Source organism: Hemicordylus capensis, chromosome 5 (assembly GCF_027244095.1).
Source record: "Hemicordylus capensis ecotype Gifberg chromosome 5, rHemCap1.1.pri, whole genome shotgun sequence".
Lineage (NCBI taxonomy): Eukaryota > Metazoa > Chordata > Lepidosauria > Squamata > Cordylidae > Hemicordylus > Hemicordylus capensis.
The window spans coordinates 12,272,742-12,293,577 of record NC_069661.1 but is presented as its reverse complement, the minus strand read 5'-3'; the positions used below and the strand labels follow the sequence as shown (position 1 = coordinate 12,293,577).

General features: G+C 44.7%; 1 pseudogene; it reads right to left on the bottom strand.

Moving 5' to 3' along the window:
* Positions 1 to 650: 650 nt before the first annotated feature.
* LOC128326411 (ferritin heavy chain A-like) overlaps positions 651 to 20,836 on the bottom strand; it is a 29,332-nt pseudogene continuing 9,146 nt past the window's right edge.

The window sequence follows — 20,836 nt, the reverse complement described above, 5'->3', positions numbered from 1 at the left end:
CATATTCTGCAGATTTACCCCCAAGTCCCTGTGAACTATCGGGGAACACTTCACACATGGTTTGGGTTTTTCACTGTTTGTTAGGGTGCAACCCGGAAAAATTCACTTTTTGCATCTGATTTTTTGGATTGCGTTGAGTTCGCAGCAAATCCTCGCAGACAACCCGTGAGCTTGCTGTGTGGAGAACTCCCTGGAATGCCAGGAATTGAACCTGCATGTGAAACTCTACCACTGAGCAATGCCCCTAAGGAGAATATCTTACAGCAGTTTGGTAGCTACCCAGCCAAATAGGGAATAAAGCAGACCCTGTTTAGCAAAGGGGGCAACTCTTGCAAGACCAGCTCTCATACATGAGGACAACACCCTTCTATCTGAGGAGAGATACACTGCTTCTGAACACATGGAGGTATGCTCTGGCCATTGGCAAATGAGATGCGGTGCTTCGATATTGTCAAAGTACAGCTTCAACTTAATCCTTGGATGCTCCAGTCATCTCACTCTTTGTATATATTCCCCCACCCTCCGATCAGCACCCCTCATCAAGAATACTGGGTGTGACAGCACCCTAGTGGCAATCTTATTTATTTTCCAACATGCACCATGCAGCACTTCAGTGACAAGTTCAGCTGCTCTCCCGCTAGGTGAGTTTGTCAAAGATCCTCTCCCGTGCTGCTCTGGGGCACTCCCAGGCAGGCGCGTAACAATGATAGGGCAAGGGGAGACAGTTGTCTGGGGGCCCCACTGCCTGGAGGGGCACCCCAGAGGCACCTCATGTGACTCCCCATTGCCCCCTGCCCAGCCCCATAGCCTCTCAGCCACTTGCCCTCTTCGCCGTCTCTCCTGCTTGTTCTGCTGGCCCAAAATCGAAGCAGCAGGCAAGCTGCCAAGAGCTCCTTTTCTCCCGCCTCTCACCTGATCGGCAGGTGGGCGGGGCTTCCACGGAGGCCTCCGTGTAGGCCGCAGTGAAGCCTGAACTCGAGTAGGGCCCAAGCCAGCCAGGAAGGAGGAGGCAGCCAGAGTGTTCTCTGCAGCAGAAGACCCCTTGCTGCCCTGCTTAACCCAGACCAGCATTTGCCAGGTAGAGTGTGAACTCCTTTTTGTGGTTACCTTTCCCGCCCCCCATATATAGGGATCTGCTTGCCATAGGGCTTGGATATGGGGGGGGAGGGACCGAGAAGTCTCTGAATATTTATTTTGAAACAGCTTGGAAAATTTGCTGACTTAAAAAAACTATCTAAAAAGTCCTATAAGTGGCTTGTTTCATGGCAGAAAATTGCAAAAACTTCTGGAACAGTATTTTATTAATTTTATTTATTCATTCATTCATTCATTTATAAATGCACTTATGTTCAAGTTGTTTTGCAACCCAGAAGGTCTGAGTGAGAACTGTGAAGCATGTGTGGTGCTTTTATTTTATTTTTCATGTGTGTGAACTGCTCCCCAATAACTTGCAGGGACTTCAGGGTAAATCTGGCCAACATGTGAATGCAGCACCTCCATTCCAGAGGAGATGTGTCTTAAAGGGCTTTAAAAGCCTCCTGTGAAAAACCTCCTGCAATCAAACTTGACTGAATTTGTTCAGAATTCTGGGAAAACAAACATAGGTTCACCCTGCATGGTTGAAAGTCTCCTTTGCTAATCTGCAGCGAGGGGCCCATTTTAATAATTCATCTTTCTAGTGTGTTCTAGGCATTAAAAGTAATACAAATGTATAGTACTCAATGTATATCACTATATATTGTGACGTGTGTGTGTGTATTCAGTGAAATGTATTTGCAGGCAGCATACTTATTTTGGAATATCAGACTTAAATCCTTGGGGGCCTGGGGTGTGTGGAGGCCCTGGACTTTGTGGGGGGGGCCCATTTTAAAATCTTGTCTCTGGGCCCACTCCAACCTTGCTACGCCCCTGCTCCCAGGTGCTGCAGGTTGGTGAGGTGGTGTCCCAGCTTCTTGAGGGCCTTCACCTGCTCCTCCAGGTATTCTGACTCCAGGAAGTCCCACAGCCGGAAGGCAAACACAACCATATCAAAGTTGCAGACTGATCATTGCCTTGCAAAGTTTGGATTAGTTTTTGTGAACACCTGCAGTTTGTAAAAAAACACACACACCAAAAAACCAAAACCTGAGTATTAGGCTCCTCTGTCATGGCAAATGCAGTGGTTATGAAACAGAAGTGGCACAGACATCTAGCAATTTCTCACACCCAAGAAAGGAGTTGGATTAGAAGACACCCACGATCCCTTCCAACTTGACAAGTCTATGATTGTCTTGCCTTTTCTATTAACCTTTAGAAACCACAGCAACTACAATTCAGAAACTAATGCAAGGCCTCCATGAAGTTAGCAATCACAGAGTTTATAGACCATACCGGACTTGTGCTTTGAAAGGCAATTTTGCAGTAATAGACGCTTCAGAATTAATGGTGTCACTTGCAAAGTGGCAGGCTTTGGAGACTTTCCATTCCTCTGAACTTCCCATAAGGCAATATGCAACATCTAAAAGACTTTGCATCTCTGGGATCTAGGCTAAACTAAGCCAGGGGTTCTTAATGGGTCCCCAGATGGTATTGAACTTCAACTCCCATAATCCCCAACCAAAGGCCACTGGGGCTGGGAGCTGAAGTCCAATAACCTCTGGGACTCAATGCTGAGAATCCCTGCTCTAAGCCACTGTTCCCCAGATCTGTGCAAGAGATCTTTGTGAAGGAAGGTGTAAGGCACATGCTTTGCTTGCACCTCAGGGGAGGTGCTCAGAAGATGTGTAAGTGATACATGCCACTGGATCACTTGAGGCAAGCTACAGTGAGCTGCCTCCCTCACCCTGCAAGCTGATCTCACCCTGCCCCCTTGTTGAGCTTGCTAAATTGTGGCATGCAACCTCCCTGGGGTACAGGGAGCTCAACTTGAGCCTTAAGCTCAACTTCTATGTGCCACAGAAGTTCACATCTCAAAGTACAGGACTTGCTATTTTAGGAATACCAAGAATCTTGACAATGTCCACAATCACAGCATCCCTTGAAGATTCGCATGATAGTCTCCCTTTGCCACTGCCAGCTTGTGCAGACCCAGCAGCACCTGGTTCACCTTTTCTAAGTGTGGGGCCCTCTCCAGGGTTTCCAGGCTGTTCCCCTACACCAGGGGTGGGGAACCTTGGCCCTCCAGCTGTTTTTGAAGTACAACTCCCATCATCCCCAGCCACTGGGGATGGTGGGAGTTGTAGTTCAAAAACAGCTGGAGGGCCAAGGTTCCCCACCCCTGCCCTACACACCCTGCTCTGGTTTCTGTGGGGGAGTTGCATTTAAAATAATAATAATATTGAAACCTCAATGATAAATGTTTACCATTAATAAGATGCGATATAAGATTAGAAGATGAGAGCTAATGAAAGTAGAGATGATTTATTAGCCTGGATAAACCTCGATAGCAGTTTAACATGATTCTTAAGAACATAAGAACAGCCCTGGTGGATTAGGCCCAAGGCCCATCTAGTCCAGCATCCTGTTTCACACAGTGGCCCACCAGTTGCTGCTGGAAGCCACAAGCAGGAGTTGAGGGCATGCCCTCCATTCTGCTGTTACTTCTACTGTTAGAATTCCACAAGTTGATTATGTGTTGTGTGAAAAAGTACCTCCATTTGTTGGTCCTAGATTTCCCGGCAATCAATTTCACGGGGTGACCCCTGGTTCTAGTGTTGTGTGAGAGGCAGAAGAATTTTTCTCTATCTACTTTCTCCACACCATGCATGATTTTATAGACCTCTATCATGTCTCCCCGCAGTCGTCTTTTTTCTAAATTAAAGAGCCCCTTAACATAATTAAAGAGTGCTGATAGTACAGTCTGTACTCCACATGATTTAGCTTTGGTTCAATAGGTCGTAAGTGACTACCTCCATTAAATTATTTTTGCCCTGGTTTGTTTGTATGCAGGATTTTCATTAGTTTCTGTGATGTACAGAACCTCTCACATCTCTCCCTTTTCTTTGAAGGCTTCGCATTTTCCAGGTAATCATTCTGATCACCATCAGCTGGATTCATGATTTTTTCCTGTTGTGCAACCTTTCTGGTAAAGTAGCAGAGATCCAATGCAGGGGTGTCCAAAACAAGGATCTCCAGCTGTTGGACTACAACTCCAGTAACCTCCAGCTGCAGTTAGAGGCAATGCTGGTTTTCAGTAGCATCTTCAAGCCCCAATGAACTTGAGGAGACATTTGGGGAAAATATACAGATATTATGCCTCTAGAATTCCTAGTTCCTTAGAAGCAACTTGAAAGTTGATCTAACTCATGAGATTTCTTTTTATACAACTGATTTGCTCATGAACAAGAACAAATAGCAAGCGAACATGTTTTTCCACAACAGAAACATGGTAAAGCCGATTCTAAAATTTAGAACATGATACAGTTAATTGGAAGTGCTGGCAGGAACAGAAGGCAATTCCAGCTTGCTCAAAGTTCTTCTGTTCCCATCTATTTTCCTGACAGGTACAGAATCAGCCAATACTCCAACTTGTTTCAGATCCATGTTATTCACCTGGTTATTCACTATTTATTCACCAGGATGTCCTGGAGCACAAGACAACCTCCTCCTTAGGTGGAGGGGAACAGTAGTAGCTATTGCAACACCCTTTTCAATACACCTCCCAAAAGTGGCCTCTGCCACAAAACGTACATCTGCGTGCGCTCTCTCTCTCTAAGGGAGATTTTTGTTTGTTTGTTCTTAGAGTTCTGAACTCTTCATACGGAAACAGCTGAAGTAGTACTTCACATGCTGAATAAGCCAAAGACTCAGCTGTGCTCTCCCAGATCTATGCTATTTTCCAGGTGGCAGAGACACTTTCCAGAGTGAAAATGGAAGGCATGCCACATTCTTGTGTAACCTTTTAACCTTTAAAACTTAAAGCATTAGGTTATATAGATTTGTCCAGCAGGGGCTGCATGTTGAATAGGGACTGCCATATATGGTTAAAAAGGGACAATCATGAGAGGATCGAGAGGCCTGCAGAAGAAGGTCCTTGCCTGGCTAGAGAGCTCCCGTGGGCTGGTTGTTTGCTAAGCCTATATTTACTACTTCCAGGCTTTAAGAATTGGGGACAGCAAGAACCGACTGTATCTCAACCCCACAGCCAAGAAAGCACTCTCAGGCTGTTGGGGGTTGTTAATTTTTACCCCCAGCGGATAATCAGCAGAGCACTGGGGAAGGCACCTACTCCAGTTACAGAGTTTAGGTGTTGCAGCTATTTAGAGAAGACACATGGAGATTCATGTAGAATAAATCCTAGGTGAAGTACACTTTGGATAGGAAAGACTTAACTTAATCCCAATCTCTAGAACTACATAATGAATAGTAGGGATGTGCAAAATGATTCGGGTACAAAATGATCTGTACCTGAATCTGGCCAATTCGGGTGATTTGTAGACAAAACAAATCACTCCTGTCCTCAATTGCCCAGATTCGGGTACAAAACAAATCGCCCCAGATTCAGACCTGAAAAATTCGGAGATTCGGACCTCCATTTTGTGGCCTGGCCCTGGGACCCTTTTTAAAATCTGAATCGATTCAGATTCAGAAAATTTGGGTACAAATCAAATCTGGGGTGATTTGGGGGTGGGGAGATATGGACCCAAAACAAATCCGGGGTGATTCAATTTGGGTACAAATTGAAATGAAAAAATTGATTAGTGCACATCCCTAATGAATAGGTAGGGAGAGAGAGAGAGAGATGTTTCCATCTGCTCTCTAAGAGGAAAGGAGGGGATTCTGATCCTCAACAGGAAATACCTGAAGAGTCATATCAGGGGTCATAGAGCAGAGAACCTAGTGGTCATTAGTTGGTGCACAAAGTTGATGCACTAGAACTCCATCTCCAACACAAACAAGCCATTCACAACAACAAAAACTTCAGTTTCAGACTGAGCAAGTCTCTGTAAATCATTTTATTTTGCAAATTATGTTGTTTGGGTTAAGAAATATAAACTTTAAAGTGCACATTTATTAATTCATTGTTATAGTTGTGTTTATTTATATGCAAAGTTAGAGGGAAAGAAATGCCACAAGGCAGGATTACACTGCCAATTGTAAAATAACTCATACATGGTGTAAAGAAAGTGTTATGCTTGCACCCAAAGTGAGATACTTCTCAAGTGCATAAGGATAGCAGCATGTGCCTAGTAGAAGGTCACTTACTGAAAAATACTGCTGCAGCCCTCCTGCAAGAGTAGCCAACTACCGTACCTCTGCACTGGAAGCAAATAATCCATTCACAACAGATGCAGAAATATCCAGAAGCAAATGTCAAGGAGGCAGTCTCATGCCAGGATGTACCAGACATTCTCACCTATGGGTGGACATCATCAGCTTACAGGGACCCTTGGCTTTTTTAAAGAGTCAAGTCTTCATGGTGAGAACTGTTACTCTACAGCTTATGGTTTGGGAATTCATGCACAAAACCACGTTCATTTTGCAGAGACTCTTGGCCTTTTTAGAGAGTCAAGTCTTCATGGTGAGAACTGTTACTCTACAACTAATGGTTTGGGAATTCATGCACAAAACCATGTTCATTTTGCCAGTACTCATGGGACTTCTATGCAAACCCACACAGCAGCTGATTCATGAAGGCTGCGCTCATTTAGATGCAGTACCCTCTACAAGACACTTCATATAAGAGAGAGACTGACCCACCACTCAACTGTACAAGTAGGTCTCTGCCTCCAACAAAGGTAATGCAACCTTGGAGCATGCTGCCAGCATCCAAAAGTCCCAGCTCCGAGGGACTCCCAGCCAGGGGCGTAGCAAGGTTGGCGTGGGCCCAGAGACACGATTTTAAAATGGGCCCCCCACTCACTGAAGCTCAGCTCATGAAGTAAAGAAATCTTAAATGAGGCTGAATAGTGGTAACAAAAAGCATAGTAAAATTTTAATATCTAATCTAATCTAATCTAATCTAATCTAATCTAATCTAATCTAATCTAATCTATATCTTATGTGCCACAATAGAACATCAGCCTAAATTATTTTTTTAAAGGTTTTGTAAATTGTGGACAATGCAAACCATTTAAAGGTACTAGAGAAAGACATGCTGTTCTGGTAGCTCCGGGTCTTAACATTCACCTCAATTTCAGAGGATGAATACAACTGAAGGAAGCCCAGGCAGGTGTACGGCTGGGGAAGTCAGTCATGTGACTTATGTTGGGGGGGGCAAGGCAATGGGCCCCCAGACAACTGTCTCTCCTTGCCCTATTATAGTTACGCCCCTGCTCCCAGCTCCGAGAGGGCTCCGAGTCAGAATCATAAGCAAATCGCAACCAAACCAACATCCATGAGCTTCTGGATTTTCTGGGCAATAACTGGATTCTCCAAGTGTTCACTTAGTACTTGAGAGTCTTTCTTCAGGTGTTATTGACTGGTTTGTTTTATCCAGACATCAAGTCTTTCCCAAGGACCTGAGATGGCTGAATTTTATTATCAATACTGTTGTTATTATTATAGGTATCGCCACAAAATGTAGGCTGTTCCCAGTAAAGCTGCTTTTGGTAATTGGCTGATAGTGATTTCTGTGGCCCCTATGGTGTTGAGGTGCTCTTCAAGGTCTTTTGGAACTGCACCCAGGGCGCCAATTACTACTGGGATTATTTTGGTCTTTTTCTGCCACAGCCTTTCAATTTCAATTTGTAGATCTTTGTATTTTGTTGTTTTTTCTATTTCTTTTTCTTCTATTCTGCTATCCCCTGGTATTGCTATGTCGATTATTTTGACTTGTTTTTCTTTCTTCTTGGCTACAGTTATCTCTGGTGTATTGTGTGGCAGATGTTTGTCTGTTTGTAATCGGAAGTCCCATAATATTTTCTACAACTATTATTTCTTGTTTACACAGTCAGACAGGTGTTATTGACTGGTTTGTTTTATCCAGACATTGAGTCCTTCCCAAGGACCTGGAAAGGCTGAATTTTATTATCAGTGTTGTAGCTGTTATTATAGATATCGTCGCAGAATATAGAATATATTTGCTCTTGTTGCATTTGCTCTTAGTGCCTATTCTTGTGCAGCCAGTATTAAACCCTCTGTTTCTTTCTTCAAGTTGCCATTCTTCAGCCATTGCCAGGTCTTGGTGATGTCTGATTTTCCATTTATATTGTGCAAATATTGACCATGCAGTGGCTTCTTTTTCCATTTTTCTGCTCGGTTTTGACTTGTTCTTTTTTTGTAGGCCTGTTTTCTTTCATTGGTATTGAATAGTTTCTCGTTATTGACCATTTGTCATTGACCATAATGTTCTTTCTCTTCCAGGTTCTTGATGTTGCTTCCATTGGGCAGCTCTATTCCTTCTGTTTTTCTTATTTTTCCTCTGTTCGTTATTAATGCAGCACACTTGTCTAGTTCAAACTCCATTGCTATATCGCTATTATTATTATTATTATTATTATTATTATTATTATTTCAATTTCTATACCACCCTTCCAAAAATGGCTCAGGGCAGTTTACACAGATAAATAATAAATAAATAAATAAGATGGATCCCTGTCCCCAAAGGGCTCAAAATCTAAAAGAAACATAAGACAGACACCAGCAACAGTCACTGGAGGTACTGTGCTGGGGGTGGAGAGGGCCAGTTACTCTCCCCCTGCTAAATAAAGAGAATCACATTTAAAAGGTGCCTCTTTGCCAGTTAGCAGGAGTTATATGTTACTAGCCCTCATCAAGATAGTTCACTCTGCATATTTTGCCTCAACTTATAGTGATATTTTGTTAAACATTATACTTACATATATCTATGCTCATATTAAAATTTGATACAGGTATTTTATGCTTGCTATTGAAGAAGACTTGATACAGTTGAAAAGCGTCTGGCAACAACACAGGAGAGATCAGATGCTGGCAAGATCACGATACGATGCTTCATCTTCCAACTGAAGCACAATACTGGGGACATTTATTCACACTTCTCCCATTTAATCGGCAATTCTGAAATGAACTATTGGATTTAATATGGAGAGTATCTCAACCATTTTGTATTAGTTTTGTTGAGATGTATAGTTATATTGATCCAGTTTTACAAAAAAATTTGTATAGTTGGACAGTGTTCTTAAACCATACAAATTTATCACTATATTAAAATATTCATATATTATATTTGGATTCTTTTTTTTTATGCTCTTGCATATTGCTGAATCCAAACAGGGTTTTGTTTTCTTGAGTTGCCACATAGAAAATAGTGCAGAAGTTTAAGTACAAAAATCAGTGGGTTGAAATTTTAAGGAAGCAGATTCAGGATAGAGACGCGGAGGAATTTCCAGATTGTAAATGCTACTCAACTATGGAACAATTTTCCCCACGCAGTGATAGGCTCTCCTCCGCTGGAGATTCCAAACAGAGACTAGATTGCCATCAGGTATGCTTTAGCAGAATCCTACACTAAGGACTAGGTGATTTTTTCAGTTGGACTAGAAGACCTCCACTGCCATTTCCAAATCTTAAATTATTTGATTCTGGGTAAAGAAACCCAATGGTAGAGGTGATAAACAGAGATGAACTGAGATTGTGTTTTTCATCATACTAATGCTCAGGGATGCAGATGATAGTGTAGTTACTTTTATCTACCTACAAAGTTCTTCCAATTGTGATTTTCCTCACTAAGGCTGCAATGTGCTCTGTATGTGGCCCAGCCTGTTGCTAATTCACAAAGTTTGCATGGACAAACATTTCCAAAGGGGAAAGACACTAAATCTGTAGAGAGCTGGGGTATAATATGGATCATCTGTTCTCCACCGTAATAATTCCTTTGATGAATCAAACCAAGGCTCATCTCTAGTCCAGCATTTTGTTTAAAGAGTAGCCCAATGGATACCTCTGGGAGTTCAGAAGAACATATATATGATTCTCTTTCTCTACTCTGTCTTGCATATTGTGTCTATAGTGATGTATTTTCCCTTTATGGCTACTGAAAGATCTGTCCACGATGAATCTATCTCACCTTGTTCCATTTTCCCCAAAGCTGGCTGAGAAGTTGGCAGTATTTTTATATCAAATATAAAGTATTAAATTCTGCAAAGAGAACTCCAGCATGCCAGGCAAACCAGAAGGACAGTGTGAGTAATATGCTCCTTTTTTATGCTGGTCACATATCCCACCGGGGGAGAGCAGACATGATCTATTTTAAAGGTCAGAAGTTAGTGGATATTTGGGGGAAAGAGCATGACACGGGAAAAAGAACTTTCTTCTCTGCAAAAATAATTAATTAATTAATTTTTTACTCTCTCCCTGGTTTCACTAGGGCTCAGTCCAACAACCAGAGGTTACGCTATAGTACATCTGAACAAAAATCGTCATTTTTTCCCCCCAACAGGACAATAATCTGAATCTAAGCTTAATCAAATCTGGGGTTGACTGAGTGGATACATCCAACATTCCGATGAAATTAAAGAGATGTGGAAACAAAATTTGCCACACTTCATATGACCTCTGTGTTACCCAGGAGCCCCAATTGTGGGGGGAAAGCCCTGTGCACATACAACTGGATGGATGTAGGATCCATGCTGCTGTATGCATAGAAGGTGGGACAGCACAAGTGCTCCTGGTGCTCCCCATCCATCCTCAACAAAGATTCCAATGTCTGCTCTACAAACCAATACTCACCCTGCCAGGACCTACAAAGGAAAGCTCTGCCTTGGATACTCTAAAAGGGTACACAGAGCCATCTAGTGGCAAGTATTGGCTCTGCAACTGCCCATTCATTCACTTTCCCACATATCCATGCAGGGTGTGCTTGGGACATGGAACAGTATCTGCTGGTCCTGCTGACTCATACTGCCACGTCTGCCCAGGGGCAGCCCTTTCATGAGGCAAGGTGTGACCAGAGGTGTGCCTAGGTAATTTTGGAACCTAGACCTAAAGGCCTTTTGGGTCCCCCACCCCACTGCTGCCAGAGAAGCTGCAATGCACTATTACGTCACACCAGAGCATGCTCAGGGAAAGCTGGAAACTCTTTTTATTCATTCATTCATTCATTCATTCATTCATTATTATTTAGAAGATATTCTGAATAAAATACTTCCTACTGACTTGCCGAGAGATATCATATTTTGCACGGACAATCCTGCCACTTAGATTAGTGGGCAACTCAGCATTTGGAAGTCCCCAGGCCAGCATTTGGAGCCCACCCCCCACCCGTGGGGCTGCCGGGGACTGGACCTCTGCCCAGAAGTCCAGTCCAAAGAGCTCCACTGGGTGAGACAGTCACCTCAGGTGGTGCATTATTGGGATGGCAGCAGGATGCCACCCCCACCCCCCACCCATAAGAGCAGTTTGTGGGACTGACTTGACCCCTGCAGGCTTTGAAAGGAGCACCTCTCCTCGCACTCCTTTCAAAGCTTGCAAGAAGCACAAGAAGAGAAGAGGATGCTGCTGGCAACCTTCCCTCCTACACCGAAATGTAGCAAACTGCCTTAAGAACATAAGAACAGCCCTGCTGGATCAAGCCCAAGGAGGCCCATCTAGTCCAGCATCCTATTTCACACAGTGGCCCACCAGATGCCGCGGGAAGCCACAGGCAGGAGTTGAGGGCATGCCCTCCCTCCTGCTGTTCCTCCCCTGCAACTGGGACTCAGAAGCATCCTGCCTTTGAGGCTGGAGGTGGCCTATAGCCCTCTGACTAGTAGCCATTGATAGACCTCCATGAATTTATCCAAACCCCTCTTAAAGCCATCCTAGTTGCTGATTGTCACCACATCTTGTGGCAGAGAATTCCACAAGTTGATTGTGCATTGTGTGAAAAAGTACTTCCTTTTTTGGTCCTAAATTTTTTGGCAATTTCATGAGATGACTCTTGGTTCTAGCGTTATGTGAGAGCGAGAGAGAAAAATATCTCTTTCTACACACCATGCATGGTTTTATAAGCCTCTATCATGTCTCTCCTCAGTCGTCTTTTTTCCAGACTAAAAGTGAGGCCTTGCCTCATGAGCAAGGTGCTCTAGGTAGAACACAGAAATGACCATTTAGGAGGTTTCATAGGAAGTTCCACCCCCATCCCAGGAATTCTAGCTTTCACATCACTAACATTCACCTGTTACACAAGTGTTTAGCACAGCCCTAGATTTCCCAGAGACACTTTCAGCTGTGCTAACAGCTGAAAATACATTTTAGCTTTTTTACATATAGGAGAGATCCCAATATAGTGTGCAAATTTAGGAACACCCAGGTGTCCACTGAAGGAGCAAGTGTCGTGTAAAGCCTGCTCACTGCAAGTCTGTTTTGGGTCTGCCCTCTCCGAGGCCATCCGATGCAGATATTTTGGCATCTGGCAGAACCGGCTCATTCAACTCCGCCCTTTTCAGAGTGGCATCTCTGCCAAGGATGGAGTTGACTGATCCAATTGCACCAGATGCAGAACTATCCACATTCAAAGACTTCTTTTAAGGAGGCATGCATTGTTGCCAAGGGCAGCCTCACCTGTGGCTAGGTACTTTGGGCTCCCATGTACTTTTAGATCAAAGCACAGTAGCAGTTCACACCACACACTCTGGGAAAGGACTTCATTAGACTATGTCTAGCTTCCTGGCCATGCCATGCAAAACTGGACCTTAATACACTCACACATGGGGGTCTCCCTCCTCTGTTGCCAGCTTGTGCAGATCCAGCAGGACCTGGTTCACCCTCTCCTCCAGCTGCAGGGCCTTCTCCGGGGCTTCCAGGCTAAGCCCCGCTCGTCCAGCTCTGGCTTCTGTGGAAGAGAGTTTGTCAAAGACCATGAAGGAGAGGAGTAAAAAAAAAAATGCTTCAATCAGCTAGCAGACACAGGATACCAGAGCTCAATCACTGCTTTCAAGCTTACCTGCTTATTCAACCATTTAAAGCAGGGCTGCACAGCTGAAGCCACCCCCTCCATACAAATACAAATACATTTATATACTGCTTTTCAACAAAAGTTCCCAAAGCGTTTACACAGATATAAATAAAATTGTTCTCTGTCCCCCAAAGGGCTCACTATCTAAAAAAGAAACATAAGATAGACACCAGCAACAGCCACTGGAGGGATGCTGTGCTGGGGATGGATAGGGCTAGCTGCTCTCCCCCTGCTCAATAAAGAGAATCGCCACTTTAAAAAGGTGCCTCTTTGCTCAATTAGTTGGACTACAACACCCATCGCACCCAACTATTGGCCACAACAGCTGGGGATGATGAGAACTGTAGTTCAAGGGCCAAAGCTATATGCCTAGTACGACAGACCGGGGGTTCCTCAGATGTTGGGCTGCAACTCTTGCTGTCTACAGCCACCATTGCCAAATCCCACTGGGAACCCTGCTGAGTCTCCAATGGCAGGACTACATCCATTCTTCCAGCCTGAACCTGATTGTAGACATTTTATATTCATAACATGATTCACCCAACCTTTAAAGTATTCCTCTTTTGGAGACCAAGCGTCACATTAAACACTACAAGCAGCATGCATTTAACTCTTCTGTACTTTAATCATGTAAATAGCAGCCCCACAGCAGATCGCTCCTGCCCGTGCTTTGATCTGCCCCCCTCACGATAGCTATAGACACTGGAGAACCCAAGCACTAATCAGACATAAGCGCTCAGACATTTCTTTTAACATGCAGTTTGACTCTTAGTCTTACTTTCCCAGCTTTTGGCGAGAGTCATGCCGGGCACAATTATGTCTTTTCCTGGCATGCAAGAATTTTGATCAGTTATTTGATCACTGCACGCCTAAAGCTTTCTTACGTGCTCAGAAAGAACTAATTTCTTCCCTGAAGGAGGCTGCAGTTGTTACACATGGGAGTAACACCACTGAACACTGTACGACTAACCTCCAAGTAAACAGATTAGGGCTAGATTACTCTGCCTAGGCCTATGGCCTTGGGCAGAGCAATACCCAATCAGAGTTGCAACAGAAGCGTAGCAATGCTCTTTAACAGATGTCTCAGCATAGAGGCGAAGCAGCTTCAGGAGACAGTTCACTGGTATGAGGTCATAGTGTGTGCAGGTAAAGTGTGCCATCAAGTCGATTTTGATTCCTGGCACCAACAGAGCCCTGTGGTTTTCTTTGGTAGAATACAATATAGTACCAGCGGGGATTCGAACTAGCAACCTTCTTGTTAGTCAAGCATTTCCCCGCTGCACCACTTAAGGTGGCATAGTGTGTGCAGGTGGGGAAAAAGGGTTAAGAACATAAGAAGAGCCCTGCTGGATCAGTCCCAAGGCCTGTCTAGTCCAGCATCCTGTTTCACACAGTGACCCACCAGATGCTTCTGAGAAGCCCACAGGCAAGAGCTGAGGGCATGCCCTCTCTCTTGCTTTTGCTCTCCTGCAACTGGTATGGAGAGGCATCTTGCCTCTGAGGCTGGAGATGGCCTATAGCCTTCACACTAGCAGCCACTGATAGATCTGTTCTCCATGAGTTTGTCTAAGCCCTGTTTAAAGCCATCCAAGCTTGTGGCCATCACCACATCCCAGGGCAGAGAATTACAGAAGCAAAGAAGCAGCTGTACCTTCCAAAGTTATCCAATTATAGCTGGGCTAGGCAGGGAATCTTAATTTGCAGCTTGTTTCTACATCTCATATGCTCAATAAATTCAAAGTAATGATTCCCCCTTCAACTCTTTCTATCATTGGAGGAAGCCTTTCATCATCAGGTTGCCTTCAGAGAAACCCCTGCAGGTAATCAAGGATTCCAGAAGAAACAATACATTCCAAGATGCAGCAAATTTTGCATATAAACTTCCCCTTTCTTCCGGAAATGTTCATGTTCAATTTTACTAAACCACATATTCCTGCAAAACATACAGAACTTTCTTTATATATGATAACGGTGGCAAGAATCCTTTATGCTTCCTGTTGGACAACAAATTTGATTCTAACTTTAGATGACTAGCATCTCAAACTTTGGGAATATGCATCAATGGCCAAAATAATTACGTATATTAGAAATAGATCTAGGGATTTCTTTCTTTCAAGTGTGGGAACCATTTATTCAATATAATATATTGCAAGGATTGGTACCCCATCTGAGGTATGGCTTTTCTTTGTAGAAGAAATTAATGCAGACAGCAAGAATATCATTGTTTCATTTCTGTACTCAGTAATGTGTAGAGTGCGGAGGTGGGGGAGATATGTTGGCTGAAGGAATTAAGGTCAAGGTATATAGACTATATTGAGAATCTTTGTAATTGCTGGGTTTGAGTATTCTGATCCTTGTTTCTCTTTTCTTTTCTGTTTCTTATTTCTCTTTGTTTATATCTTTCTAAAACAATAAAACAATATTAAAAAAATAATAATTTCAGAAGATGTTCTGGCAGTGTGTAGTCAGTTCACGTGGTCTGCTTGGCCAGGCAGCAGGACACCCAAGAAATACCCAACACTCTCCTTGGGGAAGTGTCAGTGGAGGAGGGAGGTCAGTGCCACAGCCCCCCTAACGCCACCCACTCACCAGTGTCTGATGTCAGATGCAGGGGGCAAAGGTTAGCCACGCCCCCTGTGTCTGACATCAGGTGCAGGGGGCATAGTTTAGCTCACAAACGGGGCAGCACAGCCCCATTTGCGAGCAAGATCAGCCAGTGCCGCACTCACAGTGCCGGCAGAGCAGCTCTCCCTGCCTTTAAAAGAGTCACTCCTGGCCACGCTGCAAATGCGGCATTGGCTGGATGTAGCTCGCAAATAGGGCAAGCAAGATAGGCCCACGCCATGTTTGCAGCATGGCCAGGAGCCGCTCTGGCCGTGCTGTGATCATGGCATGGGCCAATTCTTTTGCAAACAGGGCTGCACGGCCCTGTTCGCGAGCCAAACCACGCCCCCTGTCTAGTGTCAGATGCAGGGGGCGTGGCTGGGGTGCAAGATGCGGTGGCCTGAGTTCTTTGAACCCGTTCCGCCCCTGGGAAGTGCACAGTGTAGAAGATAATCAACGGCAGTGATAAACCACTTTTCAGGAAAGCTCCTCTGAGTTCCTTAATGAAACACCCAGGCTCTTCAGAGCAGTTTGAAACCCACTAATAGGGGTCCATATGGATCAATGAAAGAGGCGAGCCAGTCTTGTGGTAGCAAGCGTGAATTGTCCCCTTTGCTATGCAGGGTCCACCCTGGTTTGCATGTGAATGTGAGACTACATGTGTGAGCACTGCAAGATTTTGCCCTTAGGGATTGGGGCCACTCTGGGAAGGGCATGACACAGCAACGTGGGACCATGGGGGCAACAGTAGCTCTGATGGAAAACAGAGGTGGGTCAGCCTTGGCTGCAAATGTCTTGCTAAGCCTGTCTTCTCAGAAGTGGGTCTCATGAATTTCATTGGTATCTGCATCCAGGTGTTACAGGTAGGATTGAGACTTTATTGGGCTATTTCCTGCCCTTTCTTTTTAATATGGCCATTTTGTTTGTTCATTTTTCACTGAGAATATAGAATCCCTGTTTCATGCACCATGGGCGTAACTGTGGGGGGCAGCCAGGGCATGTGCCCTAGGCGCCACTAAGGAGGGGGCGCCATGCCAGTGCCTGCCACCCCCACTCCATTGCCCACTTGCCCAACCCCAGGGCCCCTCAGCCACTTGCCATCCTGCTTGCCTTGCCCTCTGGCTCTGGCCGAGGATCGGCGGGTCCTAGGATCTGAAGGTCCTGCAAACTGCAGAGCTCTTCTCTCCCTGCCTCTCAGCTGATCAGCAGGTGGGTGGGCGGGGCTTCCAGAGAGGCCTCCCTCCATGCAGACCTCCCTGAAGCTTGAACCCGGCAGGCCCCAAGGGAGGCAGGAAGCCAGGAAGGAGGCAGGCAGTTTTCTCTGCAGAAGACCCTCTGCCCAGACCATCCAGCACAGCTTTTGCAAGGTAGACTGTGAATCACTTTTTGTGGTTCCCCCACCCTGGGTATATAGGGATCAGCTTGCCATAGGGTTTTGATATGTGGGGGTGGGGGGGAAGACTGAGAAGTCTCTGAATATTTAATTTAAAACAGATTGAAAAAATTGCTGGCTTTAAAAACAAAAACTATCTAAAAAGGCCTATAAGTGGCTTGTTTCATGGCAGAAAATTACAAGAACTTCTGGAACAAACAATATTATATTTATTCATTCATTCATTCATTCATAAATGCACTTATGTTCAAGTTGTTTTGCAACCCAGAAGGTCTTAGTGAGAACTGTGAAGCATGTGTGGTGCTTTTATTTTATTTATTTTATTTTATTTTATTTTCCTTGTGTGTGAACTGCTCTCCAATAACTCACAGGGACTTCAGGGTAAATCTGGCCAACATGTGAATGCAGCACCTCCATTCCAGAGGAGATGTGGTAAAGGGCTTTAAAAGCCTCCTGTGAAAAACCTCCTGGGATCAAACTTTACTGAATTTGTTCAGAATTCGGAGAAAACATACATAGGCTCACACTGCATGGCTGAAAGTCTCCTTTGCTAATCTGCAGCGAGGGGGCCATTTTAATAATTAGTGTTTCTAGTGTGTTCTAGGCATTAAAAGTAGCACAAATATATAGTACTCAATGTATATCGCTATATACTGTGAAGTGTGCATGTGTGTATTCAGTGAAATGTATTTCCAGGCAGCATACGTATTTTGAAATATCAGACTTAAATCCTTGGGGGCCTGGGGTGTGTGGAGGCCCTGGACTTTGAGGGGCTGGGGGCCCATTTTAAAATCTCATCTTGGCCCATTCCAACCTTGCTATGCCCCTGGCGGTCACTACACCTGGGTTTCTGCACAACACCTGCACAGAAGAAACTTCCATGTAGAAAATGTGTCTCTTGTAAATTGACCCTGAATTTTCCATCCGTGACTGGGATATCTGAGAGTTAGAGTCAATAATAAAAGAACAGCACACTGCTTGTGACAGGAAGGGGCAAATTACAATGATTTCTTAGTCTGGCAGGGGCTGCTTTTGGCCCTGGCAGAACCTGGCTGTCTGCTCCTGTTGCAAATGCCTCTGTCTAGTGTGGCAAACTAATGTATCCTCCTCCCTCTTGGTGTCAAAGTAAGCACTGGTGTGGTGAATGCACATATACCCCATCATGAGCCAACAGTCATCATAAGACAAAGGCTGGCAGGAATCATTCACTGGTTTATAGACACACACCCCACCACCACCTTCTTCTTCCCCTATTTTGCTAGTGGCTATTTGGGCAGGTGATCTTCTAGGACAAAGTCATGTTTTTTAAAAAGAATGAGATGAGACAGAGAAAATGACACTTGGAATCCTCGCATAACTCCTGACTGTTGTTCTAAGTCTTTTACAGAGATGGCTCAGGTTTTGATCAACAACCAAGTCTAGTAGGTACAGTGTTCCTTTTAACAGACGGACCAGGAGAGGGATCTTGAGGTTGTGGTTGACAGCTCGTTGTCGACTCAATGTGCGGCAGCTGTGAAAAAGGCAAATTCCATGCTAGGGATCATTAGGAAGGGGATTGAAAATAAAATGGCTAACATTATAATGCCCTTATACAAAACTATGGTGCGACCACACTTGGAGTACTGCGTACAGTTCTGGTCACCACATCTTAAAAAGGACATTGTTGAACTGGAGAAGGTACAGAAAAGGGCAACCAAGATAATCAGGGGCCTAGAGCACCTTTCCTATGAGGCAAGACTACAACACCTGGGGCTTTTTAGTTTAGAAAAAAGACGACTGCAGGGAGACATGATAGAGGTCTATAAAATCATGCATGGTGTGGAGAAAGTGGAGAGAGAGAGATTCTTTTTCCTCTCACACAACACTAGAACCAGGGGTCACTCCATGAAATTGATTGCCAGAAGGTCTAGGACCAACAAACGGAAGTACTTTTTCACACAACGCGTGATCCACTTGTGGAACTCTCTGCCACAGGATGTGGTGACAGCCAACAACCTGGATGGCTTTAAGAGGGGTTTGGATGACTTCATGGAGCAGAGGTCTATCAATGACTACTAGTCAGAGGGCTGTAGGCCACCTCCTGCCTCAAGGGCAGGGTGCCTCTGAGTACCAGTTGCAGGGGAGTAATGGCAGGTGAGAGGGCATGCCCTCAACTCCTGCCTGTGTGCTTCCAGCGGCATCTGGTGGGCCACTGTGCGAAACAGGATGCTGGACTAGATGGGCCTTGGGCCTGATCCAGCAGGGCTGTTCTTATGTAACAGGGTTTTCCAGATATTGTTGACTACAAGTCCCATCATCCCTGTTTGGACAGGGGCACAATTTCAGTGCTTGCCCTAGGTGCTATTTTCCCTAGATTCCCCTCTGTCATGCACAGAAGTATTTGGTTAAAAAAACATATCCGGGGTAACATATTCGGTTGTTAAGCAGTACAGTATTAGCCATCATTTCTTCATGAGCTCCTGACTGTCAATACATATTAGGTCCACTTGAGTAGTCTCCTTACACCAGGGCTGCACAACTTTGTCCCTCCAGCTGTTTTTGGACTACATTTCTTATCATCCCCAGTCACAGAGGCCACTAGTCCAGCCCACATGATGTGAGTTGTAGTCCAACATCTGCAGGAGGGCCAAAGTTGCACAGCCCGGCTTTAAGCACTGGCTCTATCACTGTATTTACATATCCTGGTCATTTTTGTTACAGGCAGTACTTATGGGCATGTGCCACACGAAGGCAGCTCAGCCACTGCTGGGCAACCAGTGATGGGAAGGGAACTGGCAGAGGCTCCCAGTCTTACATGGAGGTGCTCCATAAGGCTCACATGGGCTGCATGCTGTGAAATGGAGCAAAAGGAAAAAAGTATATCCATTCTGAGCACTTCCTCCCTAGAAGCTAAGGCCATGGCTTCTGGGTGGGTTCTAAAACGTGATTCCAGCAAAGGTTTCAGATTCCATTATGTGTGCAGAACTGTGTTCTGACACTGAGAAGGTTTACCAGGGAGTCCTCCACACAGAAGGCTTTCCCAAGAGTTTTCTGCAAGGCTTTACTGCAAACTCAAAGTTATCCTCAAAACTTGATGCAAAAAGTGGATTTTTCCCCCACCCCAGATATAAATCGGGTAATTTATACCCAATTTATAATGCAGTGATTTCCTGCACTCTTATCGTGCAGTGAAAAACCTGGATTGTGTGTGAACCCCTGCTAACTTGGCAACGAGGCACCTTTTAACGTGGTGATTCTCTTTATTGAGCAGCGGGAAAGTAACAGGCCCTATCCACCCCCAGTACTGTACTTTCAGTGACTGTCGCTGGTGTCTATCTGACATTTCTTTTTAGATTTTGAGCCCTTTGGGGACAGGGATCCATCTTATTTATGTATTCTTTCTCTGTGTAAACTGCCCTGAGCCATTTTTGGAAGGGGGCAGTATAGAAATCAAATAAACAAACAAAACAAACAAACTGCTGCCTGATAGCTTACAGGGAGCTTGGGGGGTAAATCTGCCCAATACGTGGACATACACCTTCCATTCTGGATGAGATGCCAGCTAAAGGGCTTTAAAAGCTCTGTGTGAAAAGCTTCCAGCATGTAGATCTCTTTTGTGAGCTCTGTTGCATTCATCTGCTGATTTACTGTTTTAGCAGTACGGAAACAAGGATTGGTGGATTATTGTAGCTTGTGCAATGGTAAAGCTTCAAACTCTGTGATGGAGTGCAATTATGAATGCAGCATGTTTGCACAAGTTTAAGGCCTTAATTGAAGACGAAATGACCAATAACGGAGGATGCTGCTGCCAATAAGTTCAAAGTGGGGGGCGGGGGCTGCAGCTCAGTGAAAGAGCACCTGCTTTGCATGAAGAAGGTCCCAGCTTCAATCCCTGGCATCTCAGAAAGCAGGGCTGGGAAGACCCCTGTCTGAAACCCCAGTCAATGCAAACACTGATCTAGGACAACCCGTGATTTAGCTGTAAGTCAGCTCCTTATGTAAGGTGAGCCAGATCCCTGGACAGA